We start from the raw sequence: 20,005 nt of genomic DNA on the forward strand, positions 1-20,005 counted from the left end.
GAAAAGATAAAAAAGGTATAAAATACGATGGTTTACAAAATATAGCCAATCTCATTTTGCCTGGAAAAAAAAGTTAAGAAAACAGCTCTGAAAATGAGTTTGGAGAACCTAAGAACCAGGACCTCCAAAGGCTACAGACAAACAATTTTCTTCCCACATGTGGAAAGGGGGGAGACAACTAAATCCTGGAAATCAGGAAGATAAGGAGACTCAAGTTCATGGGAAACTTACTCATGAGTGCTGACAGCTGCTCTCTTCCTAGCTGCCACAAGCTAGAGACCTAATGTCCTAAATGTTCTTCAGAGAGAAGAGTTGGCCAAGCTCATCACAGCACAAGCACACACCAGCGCACAGCCAGGGTCCCCCCAGCAGAGAGTTATGACAAAGGCACCATGCTGAGTAGGCACCCCAGACCTAAGTGTGCCCATGGCATGGGTCATTCACTGGCATCTCAGAAAGACAGAACTGTGGTACAGGAGCCTGGCACATGGCTCCAGAAGTTGGGGACAAGAGACAGAATACCTATGAGGGACAGCAGTGGGGAGGTGGGTGAAAGGTTAACTCTCCATTGTGGTTATCATGGTGACCACATTGGCTCATACATGTTCTAGAATTTGAGTGTATATTTAAGAATAAAAACATCAATAAATGCTAAGGCAATCAAAAACACAGTATTGAGGGGGGAAGAAAGGCATTCCAAATGCAAACCTTCCCGTTTGGATATTGTAAAAGAAAGAGTCTCAAGAAAAGAATATCGACGCAAAAATACTCAATAAAATTCTGGCAAACCGAATTCAAGAGCACATCAAAACAATCATCCACCATGATCAAGTAGGCTTCATCCCAGGCATGCAGGGATGGTTTAATATACGGAAAACCATCAACGTGATCCATTATATAAACAAACTGAAAGAACAGAACCACATGATCATTTCATTAGATGCTGAGAAAGCATTTGACAAAATTCAACACCCCTTCATGATAAAAGTCCTGGAAAGAATAGGAATTCAAGGCCCATACCTAAACATAGTAAAAGCCATATACAGCAAACCAGTTGCTAACATTAAACTAAATGGAGAGAAACTTGAAGCAATCCCACTAAAATCAGGGACTAGACAAGGCTGCCCACTCTCTCCCTACTTATTCAATATAGTTCTTGAAGTTCTAGCCAGAGCAATCAGACAACAAAAGGAGATCAAAGGGATACAGATCGGAAAAGAAGAGGTCAAAATATCACTATTTGCAGATGATATGATAGTATATTTAAGTGATCCCAAAAGTTCCACCAGAGAACTACTAAAGCTGATAAACAACTTCAGCAAAGTGGCTGGGTATAAAATTAACTCAAATAAATCAGTTGCCTTCCTCTATACAAAAGAGAAACAAGCCGAGAAAGAAATTAGGGAAACGACACCCTTCATAATAGACCCAAATAATATAAAGTACCTCGGTGTGACTTTAACCAAGCAAGTAAAAGATCTGTACAATAAGAACTTCAAGTCACTGAAGAAAGAAATTGAAGAAGACCTCAGAAGATGGAAAGATCTCCCATGCTCATGGATTGGCAGGATTAATATAGTAAAAATGGCCATTTTACCAAAAGCAATCTACAGATTCAATGCAATCCCCATCAAAATACCAATCCAATTCTTCAAAGAGTTAGACAGAACAATTTGCAAATTCATCTGGAATAACAAAAAACCCAGGATAGCTAAAGCTATCCTCAACAATAAAAGGACTTCAGGGGGAATCACTATCCCTGAACTCAAGCAGTATTACAGAGCAATAGTGATAAAAACTGCATGGTATTGGTACAGAGACAGACAGATAGACCAATGGAATAGAATTGAAGACCCAGAAATGAACCCACACACCTATGGTCACTTGATTTTTGACAAAGGAGCCAAAACCATCCAATGGAAAAAAGATAGCATTTTCAGCAAATGGTGCTGGTTCAACTGGAGGGCAACATGTAGAAGAATGCAGATCGATCCATGCTTATCACCCTGTACAAAGCTTAAGTCCAAGTGGATCAAGGACCTCCACATCAAACCAGACACACTCAAACTAATAGAAGAAAAACTAGGGAAGCATCTGGAACACATGGGCACTGGAAAAAATTTCCTGAACAAAACACCAATGGCTTATGCTCTAAGATCAAGAATTGACAAATGGGATCTCATAAAACTGCAAAGCTTCTGTAAGGCAAAGGACACTGTGGTTAGGACAAAACGGCAACCAACAGATTGGGAAAAGATCTTTACCAACCCTACAACAGATAGAGGCCTTATATCCAAAATATACAAAGAACTCAAGAAGTTAGACCGCAGGGAAACAAATAACCCTATTAAAAAATGGGGTTCAGAGCTAAACAAAGAATTCACAGCTGAGGAATGCCGAATGGCTGAGAAACACCTAAAGAAATGTTCAACATCTTTAGTCATAAGGGAAATGCAAATCAAAACAACCCTGAGATTTCACCTCACACCAGTGAAAATGGCTAAGATCAAAAACTCAGGTGACAGCAGATGCTGGCGAGGTTGTGGAGAAAGAGGAACACTCCTCCATTGTTGGTGGGATTGCAGACTGGTAAAACCATTCTGGAAATCAGTCTGGAGGTTCCTCAGAAAATTGGACATTGAACTGCCTGAGGATCCAGCTATACCTCTCTTGGGCATATACCCAAAAGATGCCTCAACATATAAAAGAGACACGTGCTCCACTATGTTCATCGCAGCCTTATTTATAATAGCCAGAAAATGGAAAGAACCCAGATGCCCTTCAACAGAGGAATGGATACAGAAAATGTGGTACATCTACACAATGGAATACTACTCAGCTATCAAAAACAACGAGTTTATGAAATTCGTAGGCAAATGGTTGGAACTGGAAAATATCATCCTGAGTGAACTAACCCAATCACAGAAAGACATACATGGTATGCACTCATTGATAAGTGGCTATTAGCCCAAATGCTTGAATTACCCTAGATCCCTAGAACAAACGAAACTCAAGACGGATGATCAAAATGTGAATGCTTCACTCCTTCTTTAAATGAGGAAAAAGAATACCCTTGGCAGGGAAGGGAGAGGCAAAGATTAAAACAGAGACTGAAGGAACACCCATTCAGAGCCTGTCCCACATTTGGCCCATACATATACAGCCACCCAATTGGACTAGATGGATGAAGCAAAGAAGTGCAGGCCGACAGGAGCCGGATGTAGATCGCTCCTGAGAGACACAGCCAGAATACAGCAAATACAGAGGCGAATGCCAGCAGCAAACCACTGAACTGAGAATAGGTCCCCTATTGAAGGAATCAGAGAAAGAACTGGAAGAGCTTGAAGGGGCTCGAGACCCCAAAAGTACAACAATGCCAAGCAACCAGAGCTTCCAGGGACTAAGCCACTACCTAAAGACTATACATGGACTGACCCTGGACTCTGACCCCATAGGTAGCAATGAATATCCTAGTAAGAGCACCAGTGGAAGGGGAAGCCCTGGGTCCTGCTAAGACTGAACCCCCAGTGAACTAGTCTATGGGGGGAGGGCGGCAATGGTGGGAGGGTTGGGAGGGGAACACCCATAAGGAAGGGGAGGGGGGAGGGGGATGTTTGCCCGGAAACCGGGAAAGGGAATAACACTCGAAATGTATATAAGAAATACTCAAGTTAATAGAAAAAAAAAAAAAAAAAGAAAAGACTCTTGAGAACAGAAAGCTGAAAGAAATCACTAATTAGAGTTCATGAGAAAACAGAGATCCCAAGTAGCCACAATTGCTTTAAAAATAATACTTAAAGGGTGTGTTATTATTTGTTACCAAGAAACTTAAAGTAAGATATAGTGAAGTAATTTTACTGCCCTCCAAAAATCAAACACTTAATAAATCAATATATATTTGAAACTACATGTGCTAGGATATCAGCCAGGGTCCTCGGGGCCTCTCATTCTGACTGTGGGGTCAGAGTGCTCTCAGCTTAGTTCTCCATTTCCCAAACTCTATTATTCTGCCCTCTCCCTTGTGTGACCGGAAGGCACCGGGATGATTTATCCGTTCGGATCCTACGAGAATTGGTTCTTATTTTACAGTACTGAGAAAGCTATCTGATTTTCCATCCTTTAAAGAGCCTCGCCTCCAAAGATGCTACTTTCTGGCGTCAGATGTATTCCTGGAAGAGCCCCTCCTTTCGCTGCCAATCTCATTCAGCCTGGCAAACTTTCTTTTTCTCCTCTGGGATGAAGCAGAGCTTAATTCATCTCAGACAATATTTGGTGTGCGGTGGCCACGGCTCTTGGCATTCCATCACACTTGGTTTCGTAATGCAGAGTCCGCACATATTCCAGGTATTTGAGATGGGAGAAAAAACCCTCAGAATGCTTACAGGAGGAAAAAAAATCTCAAAGTGTTTAGTAAATCTGTATTCTCCCCACCCCATTGTAAATACTTAGTTTCAAATGAAAAGACCCACGTTACAAAGTTCTTTGTATTATTTATGCCTAGCTTTCTAGTACATGTATAAATGCATATTGTTTTGGGGCTAGGAGGCCTCGGTGCTGAGATCTTTACTGGAGATGGTGTCCCTCTCACCTGTGCCAGGGTAATTGCCTTAAGGAAATGAGGACGAACTTGAGGCAGAGCTCCACAGACCCCACAGCAGGCAGGCAGAGGGGAAAGCCTGACGTGATCAGGGAGGTAGACTAAGAAGAGTCACACAGTCGCTGGGAGGCTCAGTGGCCACAGGTAAAGTGCCCAAGAAAATACTCCCTGTGCTCAGGCAAGCATCCCTAATTAATCATGGTGGGCCATGAACAATTCGGTCCTTTGTAAAAGGCAATTGATAAATATATAATTAACTCGAAGAAAAATGTGCAAAGCAGGGGTTAGTGTTCATTTAGTGAGTAAATGAGGTTATGTGTGTAAAGATTCCCCACATTTTCTGCTTGGAAGCAGGGGTCCTTACCATTTAAGGGGTTCTGAATTCTAGAATTAGAATTGTAATTTGTTTCTTTGGCAGATCCCATATATATACACACATATATAAATATATACACATAATATGTGTATACATATAAATACACTCTATATACATATATGCACATATATGTATACACATATAGATATACTTTCTCTCCATATATATAAATACTTTAGGGAGTACATGTACGCTCTACTGACGTTGAAGAAGTTCCTTCATGTAGACTGTTTGCATGTTCTGCATGTAGGGAAATCTCTACATGATGGTATTTAAACCTGAATTAGCTCCTCTCACACTAATGACAGACAGACCAACAACAACCTTAAGACCTTAAGTCCTCAGAACAGTGCATGCTCACTTGTTTTTGCTTATTTAAATCCTTTGATCATTTTCTGACTGAAATGATTCAGAGAGCTTTGGCTCTGGATTTTGTATCTCCATCAACCTCGTGGTTTTCTCTTTCTGCAGTGCAGAAGGAGAAGGTAAAATGCAGTAGACATACCCCTTTCCCAAACAACTGGCCACAGAGGGACTGATCAGGCTTCTGCACCCTAAGGGCCTGAACTTGTCACGTGATGTCAAGGTGATACAGAAACCTGGGTAGTGTGGCATCTTGTTCCCAGATAAGTGACCACCTTATTATGCTGTAAAAACTGTCCTATCAGAAGTGAGCGACCATCTAAGGTATACCACTTACATTCCTACAGAAGTGGCTCTGCGCTGTGAATTCAAGATTTCTTGTTAGACTATGCTGGTATATCAATGAATGAAAACTAGTTTCAAAGGAGCTGAAGTTCAGAAGATGAAAGACAGAAATGCCCTATCCCACGGGACCAGAGATTTAGTTGAACATGGCCTTGAAGAGAAATCTGGAGGTACCCTGAAACAGACCTCCTATACTGAAGACCAGCTATAAGATACGTAGACATTCTGAGATCAAAGGGAGCCTGGCAGCCAATTTTCCTATATGAGTTACTTTTATGACCTCTAAATAATCATTTGAGTGATGAGAACCTCAGTCTGTATCTCTCAATTGTATTGTAATAAATTTGGGGAGCAACTGACTATCCCCACCCCAAGTCTGGGCCAATCAGCAATGAAGACATTGCTGATGGAATGAGCAGAGTCTGTACATATCTATGGTAGAGACCAGGGCAGGATAAGGCAAAGTTAGATCTCAGTTCCTCTCTGTGTCTGTCTCTGTCTCTGCCTCTGCCTCTGCTTCTGCCTCTGTCTATGTCTCTGCCTCTGTCTCTTTGTCTCTCTGTCTCTCTGTCTCTCTGTCTCTGTCTCTCTCTGTCTCTCTGTCTCTCTGTCTCTCTCTCTGTTTGTGTGTGTGTGTGTGTGTGTGTGTGTGCGTGATATTTCCCTGGAACTGAGCTCACTCACATCAACACTACACAAATGTACGGCCAGGTAATCTGGTAATACAAATAGAGCCAGTGCTGACCAGTATTGCGGCAGGGGTTTATCCAAGAAGACTACGATGCATGCGAGCAGACTTTTATTATTGCATATCCTCAAGTGCTGCAGGGTTTTACAGGAGGCAAATACATAATAACAGACTCTTCTGTGGGGAGGGCAGAGGAAGGGCAGGAGCAAATCATGTCCTGGCATTAGTAGTCCAGTTTATGCTACATATAGAGAAAGCTTGCTGAGTTTAAGTCTCATGGGCTGAAGATGCCCCATGACCCTATGCTGTTTCTAAGTGCTGAGGTGGTACTGTGGAAAAGCTGGGGGCTAGCTTTTGTTTAAGGTGCTCCCTAACAGAGAGTGTCTCAATCAGGAATCTAACCCTCTTGCAGACACTTACTCTCAGAAAGTCTGCCTTACTGTATTCTTTTCTAATTAATTATTTTATTTATTTATATCGCAATTACTACCCTCATCCTGGTTCCCCCTCCCAGAGTTCTTCACCCCTTCACCTCTGAGAGGGTGCTGCCTACCATGTATTCCCCTTCCCTGGGACATCAAGTCTCTATAGGATAACCTGCAACCTCTCCCACTGAGGCCAGACAAGGCAATCCTCTGCTACATATGTGCCAGGGGCCTCAGACCAGCCCATGTATGCTCTTTGGTTGGTGGCTTAGCATCTGGGAGCTCCCAGGGGTCTGGGTGAGTTGACACTGTTGGTCTTCCTATGGGGTTGCCATCCCCTTCAGCTCCTTCAGTCCTTCCCATAACTTCCATAGGGGTCCCCGACCTCAGTCCAATGGTTGGATGTAAGTATCTGCACCTGTCTTTGTCTTATTGTATCTAAGCACTGCTGACTCATGGTGGGGAAGGAAGGAGAAGAGAACTAAAAATGTGAGTGAATAAATAAACAGGGTATGTGGGAAGTAATCACTTCAGTTTTCAAGTGGTTTGTTTCCCACAAGGCCATTCTACAGCATGCATGGTTCTGTTTCCTAGGTGATGCTTGTAGTCTCTTCTTCCTAAACAGGGTCACTTTCCATCGAGGAAGACAGACAGCTAGGGGGCAAAAAAAAAAAAGAAGTGGATTCCAGTGGTCTAAGGTAGCTACTTATCAATACATCCCATGGGAGACTTCAGCCTGGCAACAAAGTGAGAGATCACAGCACCACCAAAGGCCAGAGTAGTTGAAGGGGATAGGAGTTAGCTGAGTTGGCCCTCCAGTTTTAAAAGCAGGGGAGAGGGCTTTCTTCAGTCCAGGATTGAGGGCTGGAGCTCAGTGCCCACCGTCATTGCTCTCTTGTTGATGGTCTCACAGCTGAGATTGCTGAGGTCCCTGAGGGATTACAAGTCAAGGGTGGCTCAGAGCCATTCTGCTACAGAAGTAAAATAAAGCTCTTTGAGCGATGAGAAGCTAAGGCCGAGACACAAGCAAACCCTGGAAGTTTCCGTGCCACCTTTCAGTGTCCGACAGGTCCGTGCGGGGATGAGACTGGAGATATGTCGGAGGTAAGATGACGTTGGTTCTGTCAGGTATCTAGGAGGGCGTCCAGATCCTAGAAGCCTGAGTCATGCAGCACAAACTCTAGTTTTCTGAAAGGCCTGTGTGAGTCAGCTACTTTCTCAAACACCTTTCCCTGAGCACTAGATGTTTCTAAAGGAATTTTCAAGGACTGCAAACTCAAACCCAGATCTCTCTCTCTCTCTCTCTCTCTCTCCCTCTCTCTCTCTCTCTCTCTCTCTCTCTCTCTCTCTCTCTCTCTCTCACACACACACACACACACACACACACACACACACACACACACACACACACTTTATTGGAAGAGACAAATGCTTTTACTGGCATCATTTAGTTTCCTCATGGGCAAAGGGTTTAAAATGCCTAGTCCACCCATGGAGAAAGCAGTTAAAGCCAACTGAAGTTCCCTGTAGAGCGACAACTATGTCATGACAGGGAATTGTGGGTAAGAAACACAACTTGCTCCTAGGTGGCACAGGCCAGTGTGTGCTGTGAAGACAGATGCCCTTGGTGCCCACACCCAGATGGCTTCCAAGTCTTCTTGGAAAAACTCATCTTTTCAGGGCGTCTAACTCTGTCCCAGAAAGGGTAGATGCTTGAAACTGAAGTCAAGCAAACAATTCTAGTGATGTTAAGAGAAACCACTGCCCTTCAGAAGCGCTTTCGGTGTAATAGCCCTAAAACAACAGTAATCTAATGAGATCGATCACCATCTAGACCATGTGCCTGACGGTAGGAAGCAGCAGTTTGTTCAAGATGCTCAATGAATTTGTATCTCCAGGTCCCTCTGTTTAAGTGCTAGATCAAAGATGGCTCTCTCTTGGTGACTCCCAGCAAAGGCACTGCTGGCTCATTTTCACCAATATCACACAGAGTTACTTGAAAGCAGAGCTATACAATGCTGTAGTGACCTGTCGGTGATGATCCCACCTGGTGCAGCATTGACTTTGTGAAGTGTGGCCATTGGCCTGTGCCCAGGAAGGTCAGTTAGCTCTACTCTCATTGAGGAACAAGCCATCCCATAATGCATCCTGCTGTTTTGAGTAGATACTGAAAACAGTTTCCACATGTAAAAAAAAATCAACTAGTCACCAGCATCACAGCACATGGAGCTTCTGTGGGGCTAACACAAGACAGCTTTAACACGGGATGTTCGATGATTGGCAAATTTCAATTCAACAAATGATAACTACTGACTACTGGTGAGCGAAAGATTACGGCTCAGAGCCTCACAGCAGTTGGGTCTTTCTGGTTCTGTCACAGTTCTGACTCTGAGACTTGTTCCAGACCTTCGTGCCTTTCTTCTTAAACTGTATTACCCTAGAAAGAACCCATGCAACTCATCTCTGCATTGACGGATATTTAAACATACTATGTGTTCCCACAGAAGAACATACTGAATTCCGTTAGGAGGAAGATACAGGGCTAGAGAGTTGGATCAGCGATTAAGAGCACTGACTGCTCTTCTAGAGGTCCTGAGTTCAAATCCCACCAACCACATGGTGGCTCACAACCATCTGTCATGGAATCCAAGGCTCTCTTCTGGTGTGTCTGAAGACAGCGACAGTGTACTTATACATAATAAATAAATCTTTTTTAAAAAGGAATGAAGATATTTAGTCAAAGCCATAACTCATGGTTGACTGGGCTCCAGCTAGTTTTGTGTGCTCTGTGGTGGGAGTTTTAGGTGTGGCCATGTGGCAAGTCCCCCCCATGCTCCATAAGTTCTCCTGCTCACCTTGCTTTTAGCACCTCACCCATGGGTCCTGCTATGAGCTGTAGGAATCTGTCTGTGGCCATCACATGCAATGCCTTCCTGTCTGTCCTCACTTCTCTCTACTCAAGCACTTCTTCTGTCCAGACCATGTTCTATCACGATCTTTTCTAGACTCTACAGGATTCTCTTAATTCTCTTTTGATTTCCAATCTGACAAGGACTGACTAGAAATAGGCTCCCTCAGTAATAGCTATGAGAACCCCCTACTTGCACTCAAAGCTCTTCTGTCTTGCTCCATTATTTCCTGAACTAAAAGCAAACTCAACTGGGTAAGATCCAAACCTATATTTTCATTCTGGGGCCCACCTACTTTTCACAGCTCATTTCTTTTTGGTGCCTCTTTCAGATGTTAGCCTCTTTTTCTTTCCCCCTTTCTGAGACCAGACCGTCTTTTTAACCACAAAGTCCAGGCAGGTCTATAGAACACGTGGTGACCTTCTTGTCTTTGCTTCCCGCTCTCCAGTGTTGCGATTCCAGACATAAGCTCCATAGCTTAGTTAGTATCTTAAATGCTGTCTGATTACAAATCTTGCTTGATCCTTATATTTCTCTGTATCAGGAAACATGCTCCTCTGGTGATCTTCACCCTTGAAACACCTTTCCTTCTGTGTCCTATGTGAACTTGAACTTTCTTCGTATAAATAGTTCTCAGCTCAGCCTTCTGCACAGCTGTGGTTCCTATGGTTCCTAGTGATTGTTATTGAATGTGCTTATGAGTACATTCTTGTTAATATCTGGCTTGAGGTGTTGTTCAATTCATTAGAAAGAATTATCTCTAAGCATCAGAGTATGAAGACTGGTTAAATGGGCCTCATTACTGTTACTACATTCAGTTAATGTGGATATTATTTTCCTCTGACCACACACCTACGTTATTTGAGATGGAGAACTTAAAGCCAACTAAAAGATCTGAAGTGGTAATAGATGTTATCTCCGAAGACAAGGCTGTACTTTACGCTATAACAATGGCATTTTATGGGACACTTATTGGACGCTATTTTAAAAACTTTTTATTGATCTTTCTTGCATTTGGTGGCTTTCATGGCCAGTGGAAAATTTTCCAGAGGAAATATAGCTGAGAAGAATGAAAGAAAGGGTAATGTAGAGCCTCACATTCCCTGCCACAGCAGGGAAAGTCAAAATTGAATGCCAGCCCTAGCTATTAAACACACTGATAAAATCTCCCTCCAACTTCACTGAGCCAGGCGATTTTTCTCTCTTCTCCTCTGCCACAACAGTCAGCTCTGAGAGGAAGCTGCAGAGATGGCATGAGAAAATGAATACATTATTCAGCATGGGCTTCAGAGAGCAAGCATTTGCTCACTGTGGCTTGACTCTTATACACTGCGGGTAAGGATAACACGGGGAGAGGCACCACGGACCAGCTCCGGGTGTAGCTTCCTAAGTAGTGAGATTGCACAGCCTGTCTGCTGTCAGGTGCTTCCTCACTGTGGCCAGCTTGGGTGTCTCTTAGCATTGCAATAAATAGTTGTTGGACCGATATTTCAATGGAACTGTAACCAAATGCATACTCTAAATATATACTTTCCCTTGGCCATCTAAATACTTGAATTTCCCTAGGAATCTCATGATGGGAAAAGAGGAAGGTTAAACCCTGATACCAGCCAAAGGAAGCTATCACCCAGAAGATCATTCTTAGTCCTGACAATCTGTCAGACTACCTGGTGGGAGACAAGACAATGATGGGTTGGCGATGGGCAGAACTGTACCTTGACTGTGCCTACCAAGTTTTACCTACATCTCTACCTCTGATTTAAAACAGACCTCAATAATCTGAATGAAGATGGACAAGGGCTATCATTGGACTTCTCTGCCCCTCCCCAGTGTGGCCGCACTGCATAAGACCCTTTCTCTGTTTTGTCACTGTTAGTTGTTGGTGGGAGTGGGTGGGGAGGCTGCCCAGCTTTACGGGAATGGATTGAAGTGTGACCCAGAATTGGACAAGGGCCAAAAGACTATAATCTCCTCTTTTTTAATTCTCTAACTGTACCAGATGCTAGAAACTGATGGCTTCTGGGAACTTAGACTCTTGCTTCTTCTGTGGCAGAAAACCACTGGCCTCTGGCAATTAACAGCAGGGGATTAAGTAAAGGAGTCTTTGTCCACACCTCTCCCCACTAGGTCCTTCTCTGCCTCTTGTCAGCTAGAGAAAATTATGCTCTCAGAAAGAAGCACTCACTTTTAAAAGAGGCTATTGAAGATAGGTACTGAACCTAGGCTCCAGGGGATTCTAGGGTTCATGCTGGGATTCTATAAAGTCCTGTAACAGAAGCATAAACTCATGAGGTAGGGCCTGGTGAAGACAACAAGCAGTGTGTGAAAATAGGTGTCTTGGAGAAGTTAAGCAGTAAAGAAATTAACCATGTAATGGGTTTGGTAGGGCTGAAGGGTGTACAATCAATGGAGCTGTTGGGGGGCAAGGAAGCCAAGAGACTGGAAGCTTGCCTTGTTTCAGCAGGAGGTGACAATCTACTGCACAGTCCTAGAGAAAAGGGTTCAGTGGAGATGGGACAGAGTCAGCATGAAGGCACCAGATGATAGGAAGAAGACTGTAAAATGATAAAGAAGATTCAACTCTATTATTCCCTTATTCCTGAGACATTAACTTTTGTAAAGGAAAGGATTATAGAAGGGTAGAACATACTTCTAAATTCTTTTTATTCTCTTCCTGGGCAGCTTCTGGCTGTGATCATTTTATACAACAGAAGGCCACATGGGTGATACTCTGCCTTTCTTGGGCTCATGCTAGAAGCCTGCAGTTTCCACTGCCTGTCTCTTGGGACATTGTTCTGAGTTTTCTGAGCCCTGGTCCTCACAATCAGGAGAGGGAGGCACTGGTCTCTCATTACTGAGCACAGTAAAAACCGTACATCTCCTCGATCCTTAATAAAGTATCAGACATGCAAGCATCCCAGCCAGCCAGGTCCCACCAAACAAGTTAACCAGTACCGTGGGGACAAATGGCCCAGCTTAGTCCTGTCCACGCCCATTGCCCACACAGCCCTGAAATAGGAGCAGAGTCATGGGTGAGAGGATCCACATTCTGGGGAGGTTTCTCATGTAGCAATAGATATCTGGAACAGGACACGGAAGATGAGGATTTCAGGGGCTGGGGAGAGGACATGTGACCATGAGCCCTTATTTTCATGGTGCCACTCTTTCATATATGACTCTCAAGGGACACCACCCTGTTTGTGACACTCTTCATCACTGGTCTGTTGCCTCTGGTTCTACCTTCACTTCCTGTTCCCATATTTTAATCCCTGATGCTTACATTTAATCCTGAATCATGGGGGGAAACATCATTTTGCTGGACATGTATTCTGGATATTTTTTCTATTCTTAGAGAGCAGAACTCGTCGTGTGCATCACAAAAGGTGTGGTTCAGCACACTCTCACTGACGCAGAGTTCATGGTGGGTCACCCTCATGTGCAGGGCAGAAGTGAAGTAGAAGGAGAGAGACCAGGAATTCCATCAGCGGCTTGTGGCTGCTGTCCTGCTGCCGCTGGCCTTTGAGCTGTTCTTCTCTGGTTGTTTTCAGTATCCCCAACTCTTAACCGGGAAGTTGTTGAACAATAGTTCCCAGAGACTACGTTCATGCCTGTGTCTCCACTGTGCAGGGAGGCCACAGATGTGGCACTGATTGTGCCCCCAGTTCTCTGGGCCTGGAAGCTCGATTTGGTTTGAAATTTGAGGGGTAAAGCGCACCCATAAACCATGCTTTGGGATCGGATTCTTGATCATTTGTGTGAGGCTCCAAAAGAACTGACCTGTGTGTTATTGCTGCCTCGGGGCCATCTTCCTTGTCTAGGAAGAGGCCGGCTTTCTTTCCGGATGCTAGTGAACATGTGTTTAACTGATGAACCATCAGAGCTGTGACAATGTCGAGGAGAAGTCACAGATAGGGACAGTCTGCGGCAGTTTTTTAAAAAGCATTTTCTTCTTTCAGACTACATTTTGCTTCAAAGGCACGCGGTTCCCCCTCTTTGGTAAGTTATGTTGCTCGTGGCGTACTGAATGTCTGTGAGAGATATAGATAAAGCTTTTATTGTCTGCTGTGTCTTCAATTAAATCAAGACCCAATCTCTGATTATTGATTTTGGAGAAAGATGACTATACTATAGCAAAGTGACTTGGAAGGAAGCAAAAGGTCCCACAAATGCCCCATAACTCTTGCCTGTAATTGAGACTTCAAGCTGTCTTACATTGGCCAATTTTCCAGTCAAACTAAATCTGTAAAATTAAAATATTACAAATGAATCGTAATGAGCAATCAGATTAGTCTGGCGGAACGAGCCCTCTAAATTACAAAGTGTTCCACTTGAAAAAGTTTTATGCCCTCCGATAGGGCCCTGGTGTTCACAAGGTAAAGGGGAAATGAATTACAGGTGTTAGGCGTCAGCCTCGCACCACAGCCTACCGCACTTGTGAGCTGCACCTGCATAGCGGTTAGCATGGTGCATCAACGTCTCAGGTACGTTATTTTTAGGTACTTGCCGACAATTCTCAGGAACAGACCTACTCGTCTTCATCTGGCGGCCGAGGAAGTGGAAGCATGGACAGCCACTCTCACCCCCGCTCCCTGTGAGAACGCTGTGGCTATTGTGGGTCACGCTCCTGAGTGCTAGATAGGTGTCTCCTGGCTAAGGCTGTAGAGTTGAGTCTGCTGGTGTGGCAATTCACATTGGCACTTGGCAGACCCAGATGAACAGACAGAGCTTGCACAGGGTTTGCTGAGTTGGCTAAATGTTCATGCCCTTGGAGTCTTCGCTACAATGGTTTAGCATACAGGGTCGGGAGCTGGGGGGGCCTCAGGTCATCGTTGTAGAATTTATGAATCCTGAGACAGTGACCCCTTTACCATTGCAGGCTTATGCTCCTGTCTCCGTTGTGATTTTCATGGAAGGAGGGTCTGGCAAAAAGGCTGTGATGACGTCTTTAAAAAAAAATCTCTATCCTGGTGTAACCTAGGGTATCTCTGAGTGACGCAAAAATCCCAGACTGAAGTCAAGGGCAACTAAGGGGAATACTGTGAGACTTTTCTGCCTGCGGAGTCTCTGGGTAAGGATTGGCAGCTGGTCTCACAGCAGTCCATGCTGCAAGGCGGGCAGCCTGGCTGTCCTCTACCTGCAGCAGTGACCATGATGGTGTACCGGAGTGGGGGAAGCCCCAATAAACTAGCCACAAAAAGCAGATTAGGTTGGAAATATGAGAACTCAGGAAAAGAATGGCATGTAGTTTTTGCTGTCCGAAAACAAGCTGGCTGGAAACACCTTCCGGAGGTAAGAGTAATTAAGCCTCATAATTTTTGTAACAGTTATGAGACAATCCAGGAGAGCACACACAGTCTCCCCAGACTGAGGCTAATATCACGCTGAGGGAAACACTGAGGATGTTAAAAGGCTACAATGTATCTCTGTGCATTTATCAAATATTTACAAAGGGCTCTGACCTTGAGACAAAGGAGCTCCAACCAAAGGTGTTAGGTGTTTACCACCAGGAGCTGGAATTCACAGGAACGTTTATCTTATAATGTATATTTTTTCCATTTACCAAAATGGCACACGCAACCTTTATCGACATTGATTCCTCTCTGGATGCCTTGCCCTTTCTCATCAGCCCATTGGAAATATTACCTGGTCCTTTTCAATCAGTTCAGGGCCACCGAACGTTCACTGAATGCACACTCTCCATAAATTCTCTAAGCCATCTATGCTTTCCCCACTTCTCTGTGGATACGTCGGGAGGGCTGGCTGCTTTCCAGACATTGGACTCTGAGTGTATTGCAGAATTGAGTACAGTAGGGAATGAATATATTAAAAACACAGGTAAATGGAATATTTAGTGAATTCAGGGAAAGTAGAACAAATTTAAAGCTCAGATTCTCAAGAAAGCATCTCTGGAAACGACAGTAGGCAAACATGACCATTCAAAGGGTAGATGGGACTTTAATTTACTGAAATGGCGGTGATAGGAGCCCGTGAGGGGCGGGGGCAGGACCAGGAAGACAGACTGTGGGTCTGTGAGCTCACAGATGCATCACGAACCCGGATGCTGGGTTCATCGTCACACAGTGAAGGAGAATCGCACACAGCACAGTTATTAATAAAAGTCAAAAGCACCTCAGAGCTGGGGACAGGTGGGTCAGTGGTGGTCCCCTTGTTTGTCAAGAACAAGGCCCTGGGCTGGAGTCATAACAGTGCTAAGGAGAATGGTGGCAAGGAGGCAGTGCAGCTAATCGGACAGTGGGAGAGAAAGAGACATGGCCAATGCACTGAGCTCAGAGGAAACCCAAGTCAACTATCTATCGGGAGAATTTAAACCACAGGGCAAAATAAACAGAAGCTGGAGTGCAAGAAAGGAGTGTCATCCCACACTTCTGTGTCAGCCAGAATTTTAACCACTTTATGTCACATCATGGGCGGTCACAAAAATTTCCAGAAGGATACATCTCCTATTTTCTGAAATGGTCCAGACTTTAAATATTCCACTCCACTCCTCTAGTAAATAGCCCATATTAAAGTTTTGGGACGTGGAAGTAATAGCATTTGGATGCATAACTCTGCGGAGCAGTGAAGATCTAATTTATAGAGTGAGGGTTCCGAGATGGGAGATACTCGTTTTTAAAGCAAATACTAGCAAGAATAGCTCTTACTTAACATGCTATATAATCTCACTATAAACCATGCAGTGTTTGGTATTTTCAAATTATTTGCTTGTTTGTTTGTTTATTTATTGATCTATCTGTAGTTCTGGAGATTGGACCCAGGGCCTCTGCATACCAAGCAAGCACTCTACCCCTGAGCTACGTCATTCCAGTCCTTTCAACAGGATGTAACACAGAGCGATGCAGTGGTTACATTCTCCCCCCAACCCCTGGAGTTAATTATCTATGGGGCATCTTAGAAAGTCCCCTGCCACATTCATGGCTTCAGTTCTAGCCCCAGAGAGCTTGTCCTCCAGCTGGACCCAGTAGGGTCCGTGAAGTGATGAATCAGACCATTGTCATGCTGAGGCCAGGCTCTCTCTAAATGCCGCCCTTTCTAAGACACAGAAGCAAATGTCCACTTTCCATGCCACTACAGAATATGGAAGGCAGACTTTTCCTGGGACTTGGGGAAAGTAGAATATAAGGTGTTCGTATGTGAACACTTCCCAAGGCTGCAGGTGTGTCTTTCAGGACAACTCTGAAGTGTCCCCCTTGCCAGCACCGTTCAAGCATCCAGCAGACCTGCAGTCATCATTTCCCATGACCCAGATGTGAAAATGGTCTCACAGCTTCTGAGGCACCAGCAATACCTTCCTGCCTTCAATTGTGACTTGAGAAGCAGAGGGTAGGTGGGGTGGGATGAAGGCTATTACACTTCTCCTTTTGAAATTATGGTTCATGATTAAGAGAAATTCACAACTTATGTAGGTTAAAAGTGCCTATATGTTGCATATAATTCTCTTTTTCATCCAAAGGGGGCATGTTTTTAGGCAAAGGGTGGTTTAGAAGTGCAGGGGACCATGATTTGTGATGCAAGAGAAGAGGGCCTGAGACATGATGCTCCCAGAAGTTGCACTGAAAATGTCCCTTCCTTCCCGGCTGGTTCTTCTACACACCAGGTGGGGTGTGAGCCTTGCCTTCAGGGAGCTGCTAATAGCTAAGGGAAAACTGAGTGAATTAAGGGCAGATGTGCCTCAGAAGTTGCTATGCACCCAACATCTGGCTCCAGAGAGAGGCAGCGAAGCAGCATCACTGAGAGTGCGGAGGGACAGAAGTGAAGGGCTTCTAGAGATAGCCCACACCGCCCCAGAGCTGACAGCGTCCCGTCACAGTCTGCACTCAGACAGCACACACTGGAAGCATGGCGTTGGCCACCGTGGATGCATTTATGGCTTGGACGATACTAACAACTGTAGAACAGGGCTCTTGTTTTCTCACTAGCAGGTCTGTTTTGGAGCTCTCTGTCTCCCTCAGACAACCCCATTCCTCTGCAGTCCCCTCCAGAGCAGAGTTGATGAAAGAGCACTCTTGGCCACGGCTCTGCCATCTCTCCTTCACCCTGCAAGACAATCTGCAAGCACAACTTACCTTTGTCCTGTCCCCTCCTGCCCTATAATCTAGGCCCAGGCTAGATCACAGAGAATGTGGGCTGCCCCTCACCCACCTCCTAAAAACCTGTAAGAGTCAGAAACTCCCCTTGTCCCATGGATCTGAAGGTTCTTCCTGCAGGACCCCATCATGCCTCCTATGATGTGGTACTCACTTCCCTAATGATTTCCGGAGGAGCTTGTGGCTGTCTATGGCCATGAGTGAGCCTATGGCCCTCCCCACAGAATTACACTGAAGAGTCATGTTGTCTCAGCTTTCCCTCTATGGATTGGTATTCATGATTTTTATTAATCTACCTATCTGGTTGTTACATATCACTGGCATGAAAGAAAGAAGGCACTTCTGAGTCAAGGAGATGAAATTTCCCTGATCATGGAGAGGGACAAACAAGGCTTTGCTCAGTAACAGGAGGAAGGGGGGGTGGCATCTGAACTGATAGGAAGTGGTCACCTATCTCTAGGAAACCTCTGACTGAGGAAGGGTTGTGCCTTGAACTTGCCATCTTCCTGCCTCATCTTTTTGAATACTGAGTAAAGGTGTGTGCTTCATTGATGACAGAGTGTGAGAGACAAAGGAAAAATGAGAAGGGGCGGTTATCTGATAGAGCAGCAGCAGAAATGCCAGCTCTGTGTCAACAGCTCCCCTATGACAGTATCCTCTGGGTTTCAGCTGACTTTGTACATGTCTTACGTCTTACACTGACCTATGTTTTATCTTAAAAACACACTTTTTAGGGGCTCATCAAATCTCAACCCACGTAATTTCTGTCCCATCTCGAATTCCCCTTAGGTAAAATGAAGACCCTATGCTGTTCAGTATCTGTGCCTCTCCTCCCACCATGTCTTTGCCATTTCTAGATCTCCCACCCTTCTTACATTTTCACATTTACAGTGCTGCTCTGTGTCAGCCACGACTGGAGGCTTTGCCTGGGACAATCCAGCAGCCGAGATCAATCTCACCCACACAAGTGACTGATCACAGCACCGGTGAGCTGTACTCTGAGTAAAGCCTTCAGGTAGATCCCAATGCTGTCACCAAGCCTGGACCTCTCAGAGTCGAATTGTGCCAAGTACAGCTCAGGAAATTACAATTCCCATACTCAATGTTTGGGCCTTTTGGTTTATATATGGACAGGTTTTGAGCATGGAGTTTTGCTTCTCCTACTGTCAAACCTCCTTTCTTTCTTCTGGCTGACAGAATCAGCTTCGGCCTTCTCCATCTGCGCCCTCAGCTCCTTCCCGCCTCATTAACTGAGTTTTTTTAATGATGCCTTCCCTTTTCAGTTCTGGCTAACAATGACTTTCCTTTCTGGAATGTTCTATTGTAGCTTCTGTTTTCCTTTACTTTGTGTGTCAAACCTTCTCCTTAAGACATATACCTCCAGGCTTTCCCCACCCCCTCCCAGAGAATGATTTGATTTCACTCTCTGAATTGCCCATGTCTTTTCTTTTGCTGGCATCCATTGTCTCTTACTGGCTTCTCTATTACACAATAACTGTTTTCAGACAAGACACCAAAATGTCAGAACCCATCATCTTTAAAAGTGACCATACTTGTTTCCACCCTTCTTAAAAACTTGACTTGGTACTGGATTCTAGACTGAAGACCACTTCTCCTTCAACCTTGGCTGCCTTTTGCCTGCCTTCTGGTTTCAACACCAGGGCTTCAATAATGCCCTAGGAGGGGTGTGGCTTTGTTTGGTATAGTTTAAGAGGCTACAAGAGGAGACATGTTGGAGTCCTTCCCACACCCAGGAGAATGCTACCTGTGCTGCAATGCTCTCTTGAGTAGACAATGAAGAATCCTATTTGCATGAGCTTCCTCAGCCATCACTGGGACAGATTTGGAGAGTTCTAGGGAAAGGTGTGTGTTGTATCAAGGTTTCTTCAGTGGTCTGTGATTTTGAGGATGGTTGCTCTAGTTTTTCCCTGCTTTTATAGACTAAACCCTTTGATCTCATTCTCTGAGGGGATTAGTTTCTGCTGATTCTGGAAGAATCCCATTGTCTTATGAGGAACGTCGCTGTGCTTTGATTGAAAGTGAGGCTGAAGCATTAAGGGCTTCGCCTCTGCGAGAAGTGGGGTTAACAGGATTATTTGCATGGATTACCCATTATTGAGGCAATTGGTATCTTAATAAATACATATATTTGAAATGACCACGCTTACAAATCTGTGCTCTTTAGTCTCATGGGCAC

The 20,005-nt window shown here is 44.5% G+C and overlaps 1 protein-coding gene and 1 non-coding gene across 6 annotated transcripts in view; one reads left to right on the plus strand and one right to left on the minus strand.

Moving 5' to 3' along the window:
- Prkn (parkin RBR E3 ubiquitin protein ligase) overlaps window positions 1-20,005 on the minus strand; it is a 1,215,323-nt gene that overhangs the window by 486,727 nt on the left and 708,591 nt on the right.
- Window positions 1-20,005, plus strand: part of LOC148006969 (uncharacterized) — a 42,063-nt gene that overhangs the window by 2,689 nt on the left and 19,369 nt on the right. The window lies entirely within an intron of this gene.

This window comes from Rattus norvegicus, chromosome 1, assembly GCF_021556685.1.
Source record: "Rattus norvegicus strain SHRSP/BbbUtx chromosome 1, alternate assembly SHRSP_T2T, whole genome shotgun sequence".
Lineage (NCBI taxonomy): Eukaryota > Metazoa > Chordata > Mammalia > Rodentia > Muridae > Rattus > Rattus norvegicus.